Here is a 22,118-nt window from a genome sequence, read left to right as displayed (position 1 = left end):
GGAACGGACAAAAACAGAGGATGCTGGAAGGGATGACCAGAGCAGAAAATTGTGGCTCCAAACCAAGAACCTTGTGGTTTGATGGCATCTCTAACTCACCATGTTCGGCTTTTTATTTCCTTTCTGGTCTCATTGTTGTCCATCACAGCCTCCAGCTAGCTTTTTTTTTTTTTTTCTGTAGCAAGATAGATGGATCTGATAATCTATAGAACTCGTCAGACTTCTACAATGATATTTTTCACGACATGCAAATGCTGAGTAATTTTGCTCGATATATTTGACAGTGATGGGTTGTTCAATACAACAATTTGAAGTTATGCCTTTTTGAAGTTACTCTTATAATTTGTTAGCTTTTTTATACAGAAGCAGCTTGCTATTCCCAGTGGGAGAACTTACCTCCTTCCCTCATCCCCATGTGCATTCAGCTGTGCTTTGTTTAAATGGTAGATAAGACATATAGGGCACAAAGCTGGCTTTGCAATGTGATCCTGAATCTCTTGGTGATCCTCCACTGCAGTGCTGTAGAGCTTTGTGGATCTGTCTTTGAGGAGCACGTAAAAGGACTGGGATCTGAAAGAGTTATTGCTATGAGGGAATTCGGCTGACCTGGAACTCAGAAAATGCCACGCACCTCAAAAGGGATAAGGCAGTTTGATGCTTTTGTGGGTTTACTGTTAGATCCAGGGCAAGGATTAGCAGGATTCATTGAGGTACTGATTCAGCATATTTTGGGACTATAAAATTGTATACAATTTACAAGCTATATATTGAACTGTCAAGCTGTGCACACTGTTAACCGGCATAATGGCAGCATTGCTTGTAATCTTGTCTCTTCTCTTATTGTCTCCCGGTGTCTATAATGCACTTGTTGTCTCTTGTCCTTAATTATCCTCCGATTCTATATGAGCTGTGAAGCCCTGTGCCCCTGTGGAACTGCACAGATTGCAGTTGAGCTCTCCAGAGTGCAAAGGTCTGCCTGCAGGGAGGAGGATGAAGGACAATAACCCTCTAAAGAGAAAGACCTCATTTATCTCTGCAACCTGTGAATACAAAACCCTTCCAAGATACTCTCCGCTATCCAGTTTATGACCGGGTTTTAAAGTAAGCAGTCTCTCAGCTACAGGATGACTACTATTTTTCCGTGACTACTGCCCCTGAGCACGCTGCGCTGGGGAGCTGAGATAGCACAGTGGGACAGGTGAGTGTCTTTGATATTCTCAAGGAGGAGATCCTGCCCATTAAACTGTGTAGACCAGATCTTCCGCACAGACCAACTGAGAAATACAGAATCCTTTTCAATAGTACTAATATGCCAAAGGGCTATGTGTGCCTGTATCCAACAGATTGACTTTGCCTTCACTGTGTCTATATGAACAGGTTTGCTTTTTCAGCCTAAGATTGGAGGAGATAAAGTGAAGGAAAGAGTCACACTTGCAGTGTCTCCACAGAGGAGCCTTGGGAGTGGGTGTGGGATAGAGGGAAAGACAAGGTTATTTAAGCTCGACTCAACTCTACTGTTGCCCCTAGGACAAATTCTAAACCACTGCAGTCTACCATGAGGCTATTCTTTTATCTGTTTTCCTCTCATCTGTAATCTCTCGCAGTTCAGAGTAACAGCTGCCATTCAAGATTTCAGATGTCTTAAACTCGATGACTTCAAAAACTCTTAATGCTTGATCTCTGTCGCTGAGCTGTCAGTGAATCTTGAAGTCTTTACCTGCCTATTAACAACCAATATCAGCAATATATTGGTAAACACTAGGTGCTACTAAGAGAACAACCTAGCTTGCTACCAACAGTGCCATTCAGTGTACAATTGTGATGTATGTGAATAAAATGTGGCAGCAGAAATTAGTCTGGACTACAGTCAATAACCTCATTGCCTTAAAAAATATTGATACATGAACACTGCAGAACCTGTAAAAAATTTTAGACTGAACTTTTTTATCAAGTTCTAAATACAAAGTGCTCCATGTGCCACCAGCACCTTAATCTTGGGAGCTCAGCTTCCATATAAGGCAATGAGAAACAATCAGATTAATTAGGGAACATAGTATATTACTGAAAAGTGGAGTTCACTTAATTTCAACAAATATTTTAATACATAGAAGACACCACCGTTTTCCTTGCTGACAATTTCATTTCAAATGCCTCTTATTGAGAGAAAGAGGGTTTGAAGGAGGTTGTGGAGAGGAGGGCTCTTCTCCCAAGTGACTGAGGGCAGGACAAGGGGGAACGGCCTGAAGCTCCACCAGGGGAGGTTCAGGCTGGATATCAGAAAAAAATTCTTCACAGAAGGAGTCATCGGGCACTGGCAGAGGCTGCCCAGGGAGGGGGTCGAGTCACCTTCCCTGGAGGTGTTTAAGGAACGGGTGGATGAAGTGCTTAGGGACATGGTTTAAGGGAGTGTTAGGAATGGTTGGACTCGATGATCCAGTGGGTCCTTTTCATTCTATGATTTCCATTCTTTCTGGTGATTCTATGATTCTATGAATTTATTGAATTTGTCTTAGAGAACATATCATACTGAAGTGGTGAATGGAGTAGAAGGATTTGGATGGATGAGAGGAGTGGGGGAGGCAGGCAATCATTTCCTTTTTTCATGCAGGATGTTTCTCCCTCTAATAGAGGCTAAGCTTTAAAATTTGAAGATATAATTTCTACTGGAAAATAGAATGCTAAAAGACAAACATTTCTGAGAAATATCTGGCTTCTCACATCCCCATGTTTTCTCCTGGCTCAAGCTGCCACTTCTGTTTTACATTCTTGGCTGTGAGGTACAGTGAAGAGATACAACAAGTTTGGGTGCTCATCTTTCAGTCAAGCCACTGTAAATGAAGCTGTCAGAGGTAAGAACAGAAATGTTTGCTAGAAATTAAATAAGAAAGCCTATGCTAGAATGCATTGATCCCACTATTTCATGGTTTGTAACACTATTCATACATATTTCTTTCTACATCACAGCCGCAAACTCGTATTAAAAAAATGTCAAAACCGTCTACGACTGCTGATACTGTACAGAAATTGTGAAAGGCTCTTCAAAAGTTAGTTGTCTGAGCTTTCAATATTTAACGTGCACTGAACTTAAACTACGCTTTCATTTTCTGTGTCCTTAATAGCTTTGTTATGCCTTGGCTGTAATGTTTCTGAGAGAAACCTTTGTCTCTACTACTCCCTAGGTGAGTTCACACATCTGTCTGGTGTGAATTCTGCTCACTCTCGCTCCACCCTCATTTTGTGCCTTAATGTTCTCGCCTTGAAAAGGTGCAATTCACATATCAGCCTGGTGCTTCAGGCAATGACAGATTCTGCAACCAGGGACCATTATAAATTCCTAGGTCTGCATGCCTCATCTATACCTTTGTCTTTCTTTTCTCTTGATTTTCTTAAATTTATTCTTTTATCCTTTTCTGAGATACCCTCTTTTTTTTTCTTTTGATTCTCATTTCCCGATATCCTTGTTTTGTTCTGGCTAATACCAACTCCGTGTATCAGATACTGAAGCTGGTGCTGCAAAATACATTGTATAGAATAGCTATATATTTTATGGAACAGCGTAAGGAAAACAAAACAAGGAAAATAACAATTATTAGGCAAAAGCATTAAATACATCAAAGTCCAAGCTATGAAGAACTTTACATGATTTTACACCTTGTGATTTTACACAAGAAGCTGAATTTGCTTCTGTGTTTGCCCCAAATCTGTCCTTTGCATTAAAGATTTCTTTCCCAGTGGTATAAATATATAATTTGTTATTAGAACAACACTGCCCTGTGTACATGCTTTTATTGTCAGGGGGTCTTTCCCATAAAGGAACTACATTTTGAATCAGCAAAGACACATAATATAACATATCAGAAGGACCTCTGTTCGGCAAAATTTTAAGGATATCAAAGATGGTAGCTGTGGGTTCTGGTGGTTGTCAGTGCTAACACCTGGCCTTGTTGAGAGGATATTTGTTACTCACAACTTTCATTCAGGAGAAATGGTAAACAGTTACAAAATCTCTTTTTGTACTGATAAGATGAAAGCACAGAGAAACTTGTTGAAGACACAGACACGATGACTAAAAACATGTGAGTCAGAGGCATTGATTTGGGTGCAGGTTTCTAAGAACCTCTGAAAGGAATCCAATCTTTGCATGCCAAGAGAGAAGTACAAGGCATAGGGCAGGTAAGAGTGCTTAGAGTGGAGTAAATGGGAAAGTTTGTTGCTTAACAAAGCAGCTTCATTTTTATCTTCTTGGATGCAGAGGAATGGAACTCTGTGTACATTTATTGCAAAACAAATAGGGATGAAGCAAAGAAATATTTGACTAAATTATAAAAAAACTCAGTTAAGCTGGATGCATTTCTTGTCACTTCTGAGGGAACAAGGCCAGGCTGGTTCAGATGGACCAGAGCCTCTGGCATCGATACCTTTGAAATCTAAACTTGTATCTTTTAAAAGAAAGTCAGGGAGAAAGAGCAGAGGGCAGGAATAAAACAAAGACAAAAACTGCGACTTTGGTTTCCTCTTCTTACTCTTGCTAGCAATGTGGCAAAGGACAGGTTTCTCTGAACCTGAGAACAGTCAGGCAGAGTAAAGCATTAGTTATCCACTGTCAGAAGATATTCCTGGTCACAATTTATCCTTTTGGTTTTGTATAAACAATTTAGGTTATACCATTACATTGGCTCTAACATTTACTGAATTTCAGAATATTTTCAGAATAATTAAGATCTGAGTTATGCTTCCTGAGACAATTGCAACTATAAAAATCTGGGTAGCAATGTTACAGAAGGAAAAACTCTGACAGGACAAAGAGATAAATACTTTGAAATCAAAACCAGGAAACTATTTTGTTAGGAAGGAAACTCAGAAGTTACATATATACTACAAAGCTGTTTCTGGTCAAATTTTGTTATTAGGAAATGAAAAATTAGAAAATGAAAAATTAGAAAATACTTTGTCCTACAGTAACTGTGACATGAAAGGCCCACCTCAACTTGAAATTATTCAGCTCCAATATGTAGGTGAAGTTTACTAAAGCAAAGACCTGTCTCTGGGTAGAGCATCTGTTGCTCCAACCTATGGCTTAAGTGTCCCAGGAAAAAAGAAAGATATTCCTTTTGCTGGTGGCAGCCATGTTTCCATTAGAAGGATTTCCAAATGTACTTCCATCTGAATAGTTCTGCCTATGGAACAACTCTTATACTGCAAACTGAGCCAGTGGAAGATTTTCACAAAAAAAAAAGAGCAAAAAATTGAAATTAAAAAAAAAAAAAAGAAAAGAGATTACTAGAAATAGTGGGAGGTAGAAAAGAAAGCATGAAACCCAATGATGATAAATTAGATAAAGGAGACAGCTAAAGTCAGAAAAATTTCAGTGCCTTCACTCACTCCTGTCCATTCAAAAATTGTCACTCAAAGATCTCTACAGAACGTGACAGCTATTCTCTTCCCCCAGACCATCTATTTGGCTTCTATAACGATGCCTTTAGTCCCAGGACATAATGACCAGATTTTTTTCACTGTGCCCCCATGACAGCCTGATAATTTGCAGTCAGTTATATTTCCTTCTCAAAGGCACTCCAAAACTTAAAAAACTTGCCATAAGGCTTAGGAAGCATTATTCCAATATAAAAAAAAAAGCCAATAGCTATAAATAAATTTCATATTTTTCAGAAAATCCAAATGGCCAAGCTATATTTCTTCAGGATAAACTGTCAGAATATAGTCAAGCTTCACATCTATTTATCATTTTATAGGCTATATTAAGGCATTCATTTTTATTTTTGTTACATTGTGGCATGCTACAGAATTGTAAAAGATGCTGGTAGCAAGTAATACATTTATGTCTGAAAAGTAATTTCTACAGAGGGTTTTGATCTGTAAACAGAACTTGTTCTTTAAGATATGTATTTCAAAGTCAATGAAAATACCCAGGTGAGTATAGGATTTAGAGAATGAACCATCGATTAATAGTGAATACCCCTGTTTTTGCTATACACAGTTAAAACAAACAAAAAAAAAATCCTGGTATGTTTAACAATAGCTCTTTCTCAAAGCTGAGATTCCATGAATTAAGACAGAGATTTAGGATAAAGTTCATTGATTGTCAGTGGAATTCAAGCTTCTAAATCCTACACCAAAACAATCAATTTTATTTATATTGTAAGCTGCATCTTCTAGGCAAAGGAAAAGCCAAACTCTGAGTTGTTCTTGTGTCAATCAGAGACCTCTATTTTTTCTGTGGCATCCACAAATACATTTTCAGAACCTTAATTACTATTTTCCTTTTCCTAACAAGTTGGTGAAAGCTATTCCATTGCAGTTACTGGAGTTTGATTACTTCCTTGGTTTCCATTTGCCACAAGTTGATTTTAAAGCTGCAGTACATGAACTTCCTTGAAAGAAAATGTGGCAATGGAAAATGAGGGAGCTCATTTTACTTTTAACTGGAAAACCTCTGAAGGATGGATGAACTAAAAGTAAGAGTTGGAGAAAACCATGGCTTGATTTTTGGGTTTTTTTTTTCCTTCAAACCGCTGTAGAAATATTCATACTTTTCCAGAAGAGATAATTTTCTTAATGCTCATGATCTGAATTAGTTTTATTGTCAATTTGATAGAAGTATGCAACATTAACTTTACTAAAACTGAATAACCAGCAGATGCCCTGTGCACTGTATCAAAAAACTGAATACACCACGGGAAGGAGAAAGTCTTATGGTGGTTTCTAATCAATAGGCACAGATTTATCAAAAAAGATGATGTGAAATTTTGGGCATATGAAACAAATTTACAGGTGGTGATTTTATATAGACTGAGGGATCACCATCAGGTCACAAAATAGTGTTTGAAATTAAGAATCTAAGGGTATTTCAGGTATCTATCATTGCGTAGTATTATACATGACTGGGACCCTAAGGCACAGCCTCATCCAATGGGCAAAATATTTCCAAGAGCTGTGAGTTTCTGTTTAAGTTCTGTGACATTCCTTCTGTTGCACCAGTTTAGATGGTAATGTCTTTGAGACAAAGACTAATGCTCCACTCTGTGCTCCCACCCCTGCACAGAAGGCAGTACTACGTGGTGGCTCTGGTCTCACTAAGGACTTCAAGCGATGTCAGTCATGGGGTTTTGTCATATGACTCATTTCAAGAGACACCACTGCCCCATAAAAAAGCGGATGATATTTCATATGAGCCTGTCGTCCCTTACTGCAAAACTCTGTGATCACATATATCAACCAGTCTCTCAGGTCTTCTAGCTGGAATACACTCAGAACTTTTAGAATGAAAGGAGTTTTTTGAGGGAAACCATTCCAGTTGGCAAGCCATTTAGAAGATATTAACAAAATCACAGAAAGGCTTGTGTTGGAAAGGAATCTTTAAAGATGTTCTAGCTCTGCCCATGAACAGTGACGTCTTCCACTAGATCAAGTTGCTTAAAGACCCATCCAACATGACCTTGAATGTTTCAGGAAATGGGGCATCTACTACTTCTCTGAGCAACCTGCTCCAGAATTTCACCACTCTCTTTGTAAATAATCTCTTCCTTATTTCTCCTGTAAATCTACTCTCTTTTAATTTAAAACCATTACTTGTCCTGTCACAACAGCCTTTGTTAGAAAGTCCATCCCCATCTTTCTTACACATCCCCTTTAAGAACTGAAAGACCACTGTAAGGTCTTCCCACAACCTTCTCTCCTTCAGATTGAACAACTCCAATTCTCTCAGCCTGTTCTCATATGAGAGGTGTTCCAGAACTCTGATCATTCCTGTGGCCCTACTTTGGACCTGCTCTGACAGCTCTGTGTCTGTTTTCTGCTGTGGAGCCCAGACTCAATACTGAAGCTGGGTGTTATGAGAGTTCAGTAGAGGGGGAAAACCAGTTCCCTTGACCTGCTGGCCATGCATGCAGCCCAGGATATGATTGACTTTCTGGGCTACAAGTGCAAATTGTTGGCTCGTGTTGGTTTTTCATCCACCAGTATCTGCAAGTTCTTCTTTGCTCTCAGGAAGTTCATCCCCCTTTATGTACTTATATTGGTGATTTCCCTGACCCAGATGCAGGACCCAGTATTTGGCCTTGCTGAACTTCATGAGGTTCACATGGGCCCAATTCTCAAGCCTTTTTGGATGATATCCCTTCCCTCTAACAAATCAATTGCACCACTCGGCATCAGCAGCAAACTTGCTTAGGGTGCATTCAATTCCACTTTCTGTCATCGTTGTAGATATCATCTACATCCAAAGAAGCATGGCCAGCAGGTCAAGGGAGGTGATTCTGCCACTCAACTCATCTCCGATAGGACCTCACCTGGAGTACCTGTGGAGCCCTCAGCACAAGAAGAACAAGGAGCTGCTGGAGCGGCTCCAGAGGAGGACCATGAAAATCATCTGAGGGCTGGAGCACCTCTCCTATGAGGAGAGGCTAAGAGAGCTGGCGGTGTTCAGCCTGGAGAAGAGAAGGCTCCAGGGAAAATTAATAGCAGCCTTCTAGTACTTAAAGGGAGACTATAGGAAAGATAGGGACAGCCATTTTAGCAAGGCCTTTTGTGACAGGACAAGGAATAATGGTTTTAAACTAAGAGAGGGTAGATTTAGACTGAATATAATGAAAAGATTTTTTTACAGTGAGGGTGGTGAAACACTGGAACAACTTGTCCAGGGAGGTAGTGGAGGCCCCATCCCTGGAAATATTCAAGGGCAGGTTGGATGGAGATCTGAGCAGCCCGATCTATTTAGAGATGGCCCTGCTTTTGTGAGGGTGTTGGACTAGATGACCTGTAAAGATGCCTTCGAACCCAAAGCATTCTATGATTCAATGATAGTATCAAATAGTACTAGTCCCAGTACAATTAGACCCTTGAGTCCCTGGACAATTTTGACTTGAGCTGTGAATCATTGACTACAACTCTTTGGAAGTGGCCATTCAGCCAATTCCTTATCCGTCCAACAGTCTGTTCATCAAACCTGTATCTCTTTAGTGTTTTGGGGGACTACATCAGAGACCTTACAGAACTCTAAGTGGATCACATGTGTAGCTCTTCCCTCGTCCACTGACACATTCAATCCACTGTAGAAAAACACCAGATTAGTCCGGCACAATTGTCCCATGGTGAAGGTATACTGAAGGATTTGGTTATTTAAAGTGGAACTAGGACCAGAAGTACTTGTGTGTTCCTGACATGTATCAGTAGCCTGAAGATCACAAAAAAGCCAGGAGCCGGCAGCAGACAATGCTGAGACTTGTGTTTATTAGCCATATTCAAGGCAGCTGTACCTAAAATTAAGTTGATTTCTACGAGGTGTCTCTCTTCTCCTTTTATCTTCTTTAATGCAAATGTGACATACAGATTGTCTCAAAATTAATTGTAATGGATTAAGGCAAATCCCATTCCTTGCCCTGCCAAATAATATAAATGACCACTGTGTATGGAATCAGCTGACTAATGATAAAGTTAAGTCATTAGAGGAAAAGAACCTTTAAAAAAGATCAGCAGCTTGGTCTAAAACCACACATTACTTATAAAAATGAATTTAGTGGAGCACAGTGAAATAATAAGATAAAACAGTTCTGAACTTCATGAGTATGACTAAGATGTGCAGTCACATCAGCTAAATGTAAACAGTAATGCATAGGGGCAAAGCATTGCCTGCGCACTCTGTCCGGTGGCTTCAAATTTATTCTTGGTCTAGGTTCATGGTACATTTGATTTAATTATTCAGACTGGGACTCTGACAGCATAATTCCCTTCTTGTTCAGATACTTGAAAATGGTACAAAGTATACAATTTTCTAGTGAGAATTCCAGATGTAACAGAAGGAAATTGAAGCTTGTGGGTTTACTTCTTTACCAGCAGAGATGTCATTGGATAAGTGCCTGCTGCTTGTTGGATAGATGTCTCAATTTTACTTTTCCTTTAATACCCCTAGGTTTTGTCAATGCACAGAAAGTAAGCAGATGTATACTGCCCATGTTTTATTTAATAAAAAAAACTACCTCTCCCATTTTTTTTTTTCAAAAAAGCAAACACTTTTACTTTAAATATATATGGTAAACAGTAGCCTCTAAAAACAAACTGATTTTGGTCAACCCCCTCTACTTAGGTTGTTCAAAACACATTCAACATTTCTGAAAGCATAGCCATATGTTATAAAATTAACTCAATTTTGAAATGCCTTATCATCTGGCATTTTTATCTTCGAGAGGATTTCCTACTTATTTTCCCATGCTAGAGATGTGTTTTCTGAGTTGCAACATCTGGCATTTAGTAATTGGGTCTTTCCTTCAGGCAGTAGCCATCTTTGGTCTAAAATTGCAGTTAGTCTAAATTTAGGTCTCTCATTCTCTTGCTATTTTATATCTCTCTCCACTCTGATATGACAGATATTTGAATAGATTTATGAATGAGATCATGGCTGTCAGTTGCTTGTTCTATCTGCCAATTACCATTTCTTTCTAGATACCGACAAGATTCACAAGAGGCAGTAGATCCTGTATAGTCCTGGTCCTCTTCGCTAAAGCAAACAAATTTGACACTCTGCCCCTCATGTCATATTTTTCCTTTTCTTTTTACTTTTTCTTTACCTCTTTTCTCTTCTTTTTTTTATGTTTCCCCTTCCTTCCTTCCTTCCTTCCTTCCTTCCTTCCTTCCTTCCTTCCTTCCTTCCTTCCTTCCTTCCTTCCTTCCTTCCTCTCCTCTCCTCTCCTCTCCTCTCCTCTCCTCTCCTCTCCTCTCCTCTCCTCTCCTCTCCTCTCCTCTCCTCTCCTCTCCTCTCCTCATTTCATGAACAGATTGCTGCAGTTATTGTTAAAATTATTTCTTAGGAATCGTACACTATAGTTTTGAAAGGCTAAAATAGAAATATTCACCTCCATCCCAAAGGAAGCAAGCAGAGCAGATGCCATATGGAACTCTCCAGTAGTTGATTAAGTGTTACTGTTGCATGAAAAAAAACCAAAGCACCTCCAGAAAGGGCAGCTCAGCCTGGTCATAAAGGAAGTTAAAAACTATGTAGTTTATCTGGTGTGGGAAGAAATATTGTTTTTTAAATTGTAGAATCAAATAAATACAAGTGTAATTCATGATGCTGGTGTAGGGAAAGGAATGAATAATTTGAAGTATTGAGTGTGGGAGGTCTCTGCAGATGCTGAGCATTTAAAATTTGAGTGCTTTCACAAAGACTTCAGTAAAGAAATCATTATATTGTCCCTTACTGTTTCTACTTTAGTTATTGCTGTCTAGACATTATATTACTGGAGTAATACAGAAGCCCAGATAAATGACACTTGAACTTCAAGATGAGAAATGTACTTTCCCACTAACTGTTGCTTGCAGTGATTTGCTATTAAAGAACCAAAACAACTTGCCATCAGAAATCCAACCCTGGAAAAAATATATATTCTAGCTCCTTGCACTGTTCCCATGTACTCTGTGGACAATAAATGTCACTTTAGTACCATGAAACCTTGAGTTTATCAAGAAATTTTTCAGTTCTAAATCATGCCTTTTCTAGGTGCACACTAGGAGGTTTGACAAGCCACTCTTCCCACAGCTCTCCCTTTCCGTAAAAAGATGACTGAAAGCTTGCCACTGTTGCTGAGAGTATTGCAGAAAAGAAACCTTCTCATTGACTATCCTCAAGCCAGAACTTCTGTGGTCTGCTTACCATGCTCAGCACATGAGCTCAGGCTGTAAGATCGTTTTTGTACTCTTCAAACTCAATTGGTCTTCTGAGACCTGGTAAGCTCCACGCTTCTTCTGTGTTGCACTGTGAGACTGGTGAAAGCGAAGGAAGATGGAACAGCTAGAGGTGAGACTAGGGAGATGTTCAGAACAGGTTGGCTGGGAATGCTCCTGTCCGGTGGGAAAACACTCATTACAAGTGAGCTGGAAAGCATGCAAGAGCGCACACACACACACACACACACATCCCTCCCACCGTGTGCTTGAAAAATAACATTTCTGTACTTAGCAAAAAGATTCTCAGCTACTGCTTGTCTACAGCTGAAGAAATAATGTAATGAAACATGGACATTCAGTGTTGTTTTGGTTTCACAGAGCTTGACGTGGAACATTGTTTTTATCAAAACCCACAAATTTCATAACATTCCATCTTCGTGCTTTACCATTTTATATATTCAACAACCTCACACACCCTGTCTTACTGCTGATAGCAGTTAAGTGCACCATAACTCTTTTCTTACTCAATTTTGCTGTTTAAAAAAAAAAGGTAAGTAGCCACTGTGGAATTTGTGCACATTTGCTGCCTGTCTCCTTTCCCAAACTACATATAAAGAAGAACAGGGAAAGCTGAGCATCTCATCTGAGATGCAGGTAGAACACTGAGGTGATATTTATACGTGTAAACTGAAGAGTGCCACTGTAAATCCTCCGATAAACTTTATGCACAGCCCAGCTGTTAAACTCATCCATCATCCATCCATCACCTCCAACGTGATGTGATCCAACCGGCTCCTTGGGAGGGGCTGCGGGAGTGCTAGCTGGTACAAGCTGTGTGCACCTCAGGGAGTATTCAAACAGTGTAACGGAATAAGGAATTCACCTTCAGGGTCCGTGTTTGTGCCTTGACACTATTTAACTTACAGGTATAGAGAAAAGCTCCTCGTTGAGAGAGGAATAAGCCTATAAAGGTGCGTCACAATTATGCATGACTCGTGCAAATAGGATTAGCCTGTAACTTACTTCCTTTTTCTTATTGATTGAAATGCCTAGGATCAACACTGTAATCACCAAGAACTGGACCATGGCTGAAGCCCCTGTGCTTCTTTCAGCTGTTCCAAAGTGCAAGCATGTATAGATTTCACTACGTTTTACCTGTTTTCCTACAGTATAGAAAAATATGCTATTTTCTCTTCTGATAGATTCCTAGCTCTTACCTTGTACGATTTCAATTACTGTTTGTGGAGATGGGTAGAAGGATACATATATTGATGAGCACTTGGTTTGATGAACAATTGACTTCCGAATAACTAGGTCTTGCAAAATGTATTGCCTTCTTTCATCACGAAATCTTCTTTTAGACAGAATTTTAAGACATAATACGTATTCAAAGCCATAGAAACTTATCTTTATGCACCCTGCTCATCATGGAATTGGATGCATTTTTGCAGGTGGTCTATTGGTCTGCAAGAGGAATGTGTTCCATGTATCTCCTTATAGTATTGATGAAGAGGCTAAGAGAATTGCAGTAACCTAACAAATCATGACCTTATCCTTTCAGAACTTCAAATTCTTCTTTGCTGAGGCAGGCCATTGCCAGAGCATGTAGGGCTGTGGGCAGTTAGCAGCTGAGATAAAGACAGTTTGTCCTCAAAGACTATTTTTACTGGATAGAATAGCTGCATAGCTAGGTAAAATTAAGCTGAAATGTACAGTTTCATTAAAAAGTCTTAATAAATCTGTTGTTTGGATGTCCCGGTTGTCTTAGGATTTTGGAGACAGTTCAACTTCTCTTTGTTCCAAGTGTTCACAGATTATCTGTTCTTATTCCCTACAAAATGTGACCAGCTTTCTTTTTGATCCTGACAATACATCCACTTACTCCAGTGGTTACTTTTCCTTCTAAATTGCTGCCTTTCCTCCTTGCCTCTGTCTGTTTGATTTAGGTATATTTTTATGCAATCTACCAAAAACTATGGATAAATATAGAAGGAGAATAAATGTGTCTGACACTTGCAGGCTGCTGCTGTCTCCAGGAAAAGTAGCTGCAGAAAGGGTTTAACAGGAGAGAGTAAATAATGACTAGAAAGAACCAAAAGAACGGAAGAAAGAGAGAAGACTCTTCTACAAGAGTATTTAGATTGTACAAAAGCATTCAAGCAGTTCTGCTGCCCTCTACTTTGTATCGAGGTGAAGAATGTATTCAGAGAATGAAAATATTTGGTATTAGAGACAGAACTTTTTTTTCTATTTCTGTTTTTCTTTATAAGTGAATGGAGAAGCTATGCTGGAAATCTTATTGAAAGAGAGGAAATGAAAACCCAATTTCTCCAGCAGTGCCAATCCCAGTAATCATATGATAAAAGTTTGGGAACAAACCAATCAATATTAGTATGCCATGAGAGGAGTGAAGAGACCAAAAGGGTCGAGTTAAATTCAAGCTGAAAGTAGCAAAGATATTTAGCAGCAGTCTCAGTTCGATGTGTCACGTGAGAAGGCTTAATTACAAATGCATTACCTGTACCAAATCTGAGCTGCTGTTGCCTCTTTTCCTCTCTCCTCTACAGGCCTTTTTTTTGCAATATTGACATTTGTTTTTCCCTGCCAGCCGAACATCTCAAAGGATCTTTACCTCACATTCATGACTGAGGCTCAATTTCCAAATTCCACCTTCAAAAATGTGGATGTGCTTATCTCTGTGATGGAAATGTTACTCTCTAAATGCCTAGCTTTACAGCTTCAACTAGTTCAGCCTCTTAGAAAAAGGGAAAAGCAACCTTTCCTTGCAGGTTTTGAAAACGAGAGCTGATTTGTCATTAGGTGGTGCAGATTCAGCGTGCAGTTTAAGGCATTTTGTCACCTTCTCTCACAGGAGCCCTGACTTTGTTATCCAGCACCCAGTGTCACCCTTCTCTGTTTCAGTGGCTTTCAGTCAAGCTTCATTATCCTCAGAAGTGTATTCAATCCGATCATCCATACCTCTTTTTATTCAACCCCTTTTTATTCAGCACGACATAGGCTTTAAAAAGAAATATATTTCATTATTAAATACGTACAAATAGGGACAGTCTCTCCTGCAGAATTTGTGTTCTAGTGAATTTTATACTATATGCATCACTGCAGCTTGAAAAATCCTCAGTCAGGTCTCATCAGTGCAGTTAGTTTATTCAGCTGGATCACTCATAGATGCCACTGAATTTTAGTGGCTTTAAAACTGCATGGATTAAAAGAATTCTATCTTATTATACAGAGCTACATTGAGAGACTGCTTTCCGCAGCTGTGTTAGTATACTAAATTTAATCTAAACATGATTTGATAGATTTTATTTTCATTCTATGTTTTACATTGGTTAGAAGCTGCAAATATTTTCCAGTACTATGAAGTAACGAGATCCTGCTTATATTTAGGCAAAAATCATGTCCAAAGATGTCTTGTTCAGACATGAGATTCAACATAAGTAGAATCAACTAATTTATTTAAATTTTTAATTTAAATTCAAAGCTAACCCAACCAATTCTTCCCAGTCCCCCCCTTCCCAGCAAAACTGGATGTGTTGCCTGTCATCAGTTCTCTCAATCAGAAACATATGATTAACGGAGCTACCAAAAAATAAAGAATGACCAGTACTATGGATCAAAAAAAAAAAGACAAAAGTTTGCAATTTCACACATAGTAATTAGACATATTCTTGACAAATCTCAATGCCTATTGATCAAATGATGTAGGAAGCAAAAATAAGGGCTATCTGCCTACTATGTCCTTCAGAAGCAACAGAAAGGCACAGAACTTGGCCTAAAGAAAGATGGTTTTTTTGCCAAGATTAATTAGTTTGTTACATTAGAAGGCTAGCTTAATTTTTGTTCACTTTTTCATAGTCCAAGTTTAAAGATTATGTAATTCTGGATAAAAAAAAACGTATTTCAATACAATATAACATATTTAAAAATATTCCTTTATCATCTTCTATATCAGAATGAAGGTCATGGTGTTAGGTGAAGAAAAACACAAATACACCTACGTATAATATATAGAGATCTCTGTATACATGGGTATACATAGATCATTTCTTAAGATATTTTAATCTGGTAAAATACATTAATTACAATAGAAAGCAGTATTACTAGGGAGTTCTGCCTTACTAAATAATGCATATGTGCAAGACCACTAAAAAAAGAAAAACTACTGGGAGTCGTGTTATTTACATTAAGACTTCCCAGAGAGAGTTTAGATAAAAAATGCTACAAATAGTGGTAGAGCCCATACATGATAGTTGGTTCCTATATGTAATAAACAAAATATTTTTATCTGAAATCACCAAAGCTAATATCATTGTAGATGTAATTATGTCAGGTTTAATTCACTGAAGATGTAGAATCATAGGCAACTCTCTTAGGTTAAAAATTTACAGACGTTAGGGGGCATTTAAATAAAACTGTTCTAAAAGTAAGGGGTTTTTTTTGCGGCAAACTTTGGGCTATTAAAGAGATATAAGATCAGCAGAACATGACTAAAGAGTGTAAAAATTGTAATGGAAGATCTTCTGTGTCACCAAGGGAAGGGGTAAAAATCTTGTAAGGGAGAATTCCAGAACTACTGAAATGAATTGGTGGAGGGAGGAGACATTGGGAGTAAAAAACTAGGAAAAAAAGTGGCAAAAAAGAGCAGATCAGCAAAGAACACCATATTTAACAGATAAAGACATATAAGCATAGACAACATCTGTCAAAGATCAGACTGGTTTCAGCCTTGTAAGGAAATTGGAACAGTTCATAAGAACTCTTCAGAGATATCAAGAAAAGAAAAAGACACGCAAATATGACATGGAAATGGCTGAAGTGCTAAATGCATGTTTTGTCTCATTGATCATGGATAAGTTTGTTCTCAGATCTCGTAACAGTATGGTTTTGGAAGGCGATGGACAGCAGTCTAGAACTACCAGCAAAACCTGGATATATTCAGATCTTTGGGGCCAGATGGCTTTGAGCCAGGAATAGTTCAAAATCATGGTGTTCAGGGAAGTTTCCTGAAGACTGATAAAAGAAAGGTTAATCTTATACTTACTTTTTAAAAAGACAAGAAGACAGAATTGTGAAATAATAGGTTGGTCAGCTTCAACTTAGTCTCTAAACATCATATCCAGTTAGACATCATTTCCTAACACATGAAGAGCAAAAAGGTAATTACTAACAGGAAATGTGGATTTATAAGGGCCATAGAGTGTTTGATCAGGGGGATTGCTTTTTAATATTAAATAACTTTCTATGTGAATGAGAGAGAGAGGTGGATGTAATGTAACTTGGCTTTAGTAAAACTTTCAACACCATCTCCCACAGCTGTTTCATGTGGAAGTCAAAGGACTAAAGGTAAATTCTGTCAGATGAATTAAAAAAATTGACTGGACTGCTCATCTCAATGGGTTGTAACCAATGGTTTGAAATTCATTGACTGGCCAGTAACACGTGAAATATCCTGGTTGTTGAAATTGAGGCCAGAATAGTTCAATATCTTGGTTAATAATCTGGATGATGAGACAGAATGCGTCTTTAGCAAATTTACAGGAAAATACTAAGTAGGATGGGACTGATACAGGGTTTAAAGAAACTAGCTCAGGTCCAGATGAAGGCAAGACTTGCAAATGCCAATATAAAATTCCTCAGAACTGAAATGCAGAAAGAACTTGCATATGAAATCACAGGTCCTGTCTCATGCCTTTTAATAAACCTACTAAGGATAGAAAACTAGTAAGCATGTTGAAAAAAATATTCTAAGTAAGTGCAGGAGCATTATTCAGAACAGAGTAGAATGCAAGATTAAAAAAAAAAAATAAAATGAGGAAAAAAAGGACTAAAAAATGATGAAAACCAAGATAAATAACAGTTGATATAAATTTCACCAAAGATACATTTTACATTTTATCCAACTGTGTCTTTCTTTCTCAAGATAACTTATTTTAAAGGTGAAGAATTGTAGTGAGTTTGCCCCGCTTGGAATTCAGAAAGTACTTTGTATGGCTACAATGGAAATTACTAAACTGAAGATGTTGAAGAAGATGAGATCTATTAGAAGAACTGAAGTAGGACCGGGAGCTGGTCAAAGGACAGATGAAAATGGCTTGTGCAAAAATCGGAGTTTTCAGCCAAGGGTTAAGTATTCCTAAATGACTGATCTTGGAAATAATCTTGCTTAATATTTTCAATAATGGTGTGAGCGCAAAAAAAAAGGAGACATGCTACTGAACAATAGATGTGATTAAATGCTAAAAAGTATTGCAAATACACAGCAAGACTGATAATAAAGTGAATGGTTTTGGAGGCTGAATGATAAAAATGTGTTAAATTTCAAAGTATCAAGTGCAAGATCATGTAGGTATGCAATAGAAGATAAAATTTCTGGTTACTTGTCAGCTGGACAAACAAAAGAGGGGAAAGACGTGGTTATATCAGTTGGCTAATACAAGGTTACAGAAAAATTGCAAATGACTAATGACGTAAATTTCTTAAGTGGATAAAGTTATTTGTAAATTCTATTGATACATTTCTGGTGAACATACATAGTAAAATTATAGATGTTAATGTACAATATGATGGCAAGAACTAATTTTTAATGCTGTATGCAGATCTCATCACACACGTTTAAGAAAGATAGATTCAAGTAGGGTTTATTGAGCAGTACTGAAATCAGACTGATGGATGATCAACTCATAAAATTACTCTGGCAAAATGAAGTCTCTGCTTCTGTCTTATGAATAGTTCAAGGGTGGCAGTGGTGTAACAAATGCCAAAATAAAAAGGAATCCAATAAAAGTAAGGGTCAAAATGAGAATGAATGACCATAAACTGGTAATGTCTAAATTTGTTCCAAGTATTCAGATTAAAGTTTACAGTCAAGAGAAGACTGAGAATCAACAGAAATTTAAGATAAAATCTGTGAATTTCAATGAGAATTATTTTCATGTTTTTAAAGATGAAAGTGAAATTTAAGGTGTTTGTCTGCCCGCAGAGACCCAAACTGAAGAGATTAACTACTAAAGCAAATTTCTGCCATCTGCTCTAACAGTACACAAACACAAGCAAGTAGGAAAAGAGATAGGACATCCTTTATGCTTGGAGTTGAAGCAAATAGCATATTTTTGGTATAAAATTACATTTACAGCAAACTTGGGCAATCTGGATACTGAGGTGGGTTAGAAGCTTTGTGCGCAGAGCTATCTTGGGATTCAGCTTATCTGTATAGGTAAGGAGGAATTAAAGAACTTTCTCAAGCAGTCAAAATAAATCAGTACTACTAGGGAATTTTTTAGTTCCATTTATTCTGTTGATGGAAGATGCTGGGTTTTTTCAAATTATTGTTTATAGGAATTGGATAGTCTTAAATCGGTAAGAAAAGAATGTCAAATGAGCAGGAAAGGGATGAAATGTTGCTTATTAGGGAAATACCAGTAGAGGCATAACTAAATTACTTGGGGACCAACTAGAAATACGTATCTTCCTTGTACTCTTCGATTCATCCCAGAAGTTAAACTTACCACCACTTAGGTGAGTTCTTTAACCTACCGAATAGCATATTAACTGTTGACTTTATGGACCTCTGAATATCTTCCAGACACATGCTTAAGTTTGTATAAACAACGGCAAAATAGGCACAGATTTGGAATAGAATTTCCCAAATGTGATCTAAATTCACTGTTTGAGGTCTTTTTCTCACATTTTTTTCACATTCCTAAGGTATCAGGTTTATCCTGAAAGAGCACGGGAAAACATTTTGATTGTCAAAACATTTAAGCAGAGAAAAATGTGGCTTCTGCTAATTATCTATGGAAGCTGCAATAAAGATCTCACCTGATGAATCATAAAGCACAATTAAAAATATCATTCCTTAATTCTTCATAGGCCTTTTATGTTTCAAACGTTTGTTGTCCACCTTGTAGGACACCTGGTGTGTCATTGATGAACATTTGATATTTCATTTTTATTGAGGAGATTATGAACAGATTTCCCTTTGAGTGAAAAGTTCTCAGGTTGAAAAGACTGAACTGTAGGTAGGTATTCACATACCTGAAGGTTAGATACAAAACCTAGCTGACCAGTTTTCCTAGGCTCCCTCTACAAATCAATGCAAAAAATCCATAGACATATCTTTGCAGGTTTATTCCGAGCAGAAGCTTAGTGTTTCAGGAGAAAGCCCTACCATAGGGATACTGATTATCCTGATGCAGACAAGTATCTGGATGTCGAAATTGGTCTGTACATCCCCACTGCAGTATTTTAGTTTTGACAAATCAATGTTTTCCATCAAAACTAGTTTGCAAAAGAATTCCCAGTCAGTGCCAGTTGGCATGTGTTTACAGCTAGAGAGAGTCAGTCACATACATTGTTCGCTGGCACACGTAGCTGTTATTCAGGGTGACACTATGATATGATGAATATTTGACAGGTTGGTCTTAGAGCAATGGCAATGAAGTGCTTCCGTCATCCTCTGCTCCTCCAGCCTCTGTGGTGACCCTGCAGAAGTTACAAGTTCTCTGAATATAGCAGCAGCTCTGTGGATGCAAATGACTGCTGGAAGGACCTGGAAGAAAATGGTTATGTGATTTAGATTTTTTATTTGACTGGAAAGATCGAGCAATGGTGACCTCCTGGTTAACATACTGTAAGTAATTACTTTTTCTTAGGAGAAAAAAAAAAAACAAACTTTAAAAAAATATTTAATCTATTATGAACACTTTCTTTACTTTAACTTGAAGTTTCTTCTTAAGTTAATTCTGATAGTCTGCAAAAATTTTTGTCACAAGAAAAGATTGATTTTTTGTCAAAAAGAAAAATTTATTTTTGTAAGAGTTCCATTTTTCTTCAGCTTGAACTACTTGCCATATCTGACCCAAATTCATGAATAATTACTCACTGCATACCACTCCCCACCCTCATCAAATGACACTTCTAGACAGCTGTAATCAAACTCGGGAGAAGCTGCGTCATGCAGGCAAGACATATGAAAACCAAAATTTAATTCTCTGGTATTCCAATTCTGCAAAATCAGGTGTATTGCACTGACTTCTAGAACACGTGCTTGCAATGGGTGGTTAGTTGCTGAGCTGATTCAGAGCCCTTTACTTAGAAGGATGCAATTCTGGCACTTCCTCCTCTCTGTGATGCAGGAAAATTTCACACAGCAACACAAATCTCCTCAATTCTTCCATTTACTTAAGGCAATGGTTCTGCCTAAATAACAATTTTATGTTTTCACACAGCTGTACCTTCCACTTTTGTGTTAGCTCAGCATAAGGTGGCCTAAGTTGTCTTTTTCAGGTCTGAACAGCTTTTCTGATATGAAACTCATTGCTACAGTCTCCATCCCAATCTTTACTAGTTTCTGTGCCGGTCTTCCTCAATTTGTTGAATGTGCCTTTTGTATCCTCCAAATTTTCCCTTTATTTTTACTGTGATGTTTTCATAACATTTTGCGTATTTCCACTTTCAACTCATCAAGCTTAGGATTTCCATTGTCTTCCTTTCCTTGCGACTTTGTAAGGCATTCCTCTTACAGCACTTTCAGCAAGTGCTTTTCGTCTTCCTCTTCCCTTCCCTGTCCAACAACGCTTTCTTAAAACTGTAATATATCCGACCCTATGTTTGACTACCGTGTTGCTTCCTCACGGAGAAAGATGAATAAATTCTCAAGTACATCCCTTTCGATAAAGGAGGAATTGGCTGACGCTTTCTCTGACGCTTTCATATATGTATAGTTGCTAATCATAAAATCACAGAATAAATTAGGGTGGAAGGGATACCTGGAGGACCTCAAGTTCCAAACACTGGTGCTGTTTCTTGAAAACCATAGAATCTATGATACTTCTGTTCACTCTGTGTTCTGAGACTCTGATAACGAATAAAAAGGCAATTAAAACTATTTTCCAAATGTTATGCAATAGGCTTTGTATTCTTTGATGATAAATGCAATCAACCTGGAGGAACTGAACGTTTTGGATGTTCTAAGCTCTTTGATCTTGTTAAAAGGAGTGATTATAGGAAGATTTATCACAGTTAGGAACCAAGTACCCTCACAGAGCATTAAAGACAGCCTATTATAACAGTTCTTCAAATGAGGGCAAGTGTGAGCTGCATCATTTCAGAACTACCCTTAGCTTAGTTCCTTTTCAATAATCCGGAATGGACTTCCTTTGAGAAGATCAACTCATTTCAGTTTGTAAATTGCTTGTGAGGAATGTATGATGTCTGATCTGCTTAATTGAAGGTCATGCCAATCATAAGGCTAATATGAAAAAAAGAAGAAAAGCTTAACAGTCTCAGTTAAAATGTGAAGCATCTGCAGTATGCTTAATTGTTACTGTTTGAAAATTGATCTTCGTTCTTTTCTAAAGCAACAATTTTTTTTCTAAATTAAGGATAATGACAGTAGTTAATATCCTTTGCTCATTGACTAA

Source organism: Cuculus canorus, chromosome 3, assembly GCF_017976375.1.
Source record: "Cuculus canorus isolate bCucCan1 chromosome 3, bCucCan1.pri, whole genome shotgun sequence".
In the NCBI taxonomy this organism is placed as follows: Eukaryota; Metazoa; Chordata; class Aves; order Cuculiformes; family Cuculidae; genus Cuculus; species Cuculus canorus.
Note: the sequence above shows the minus strand (reverse complement) of the source record.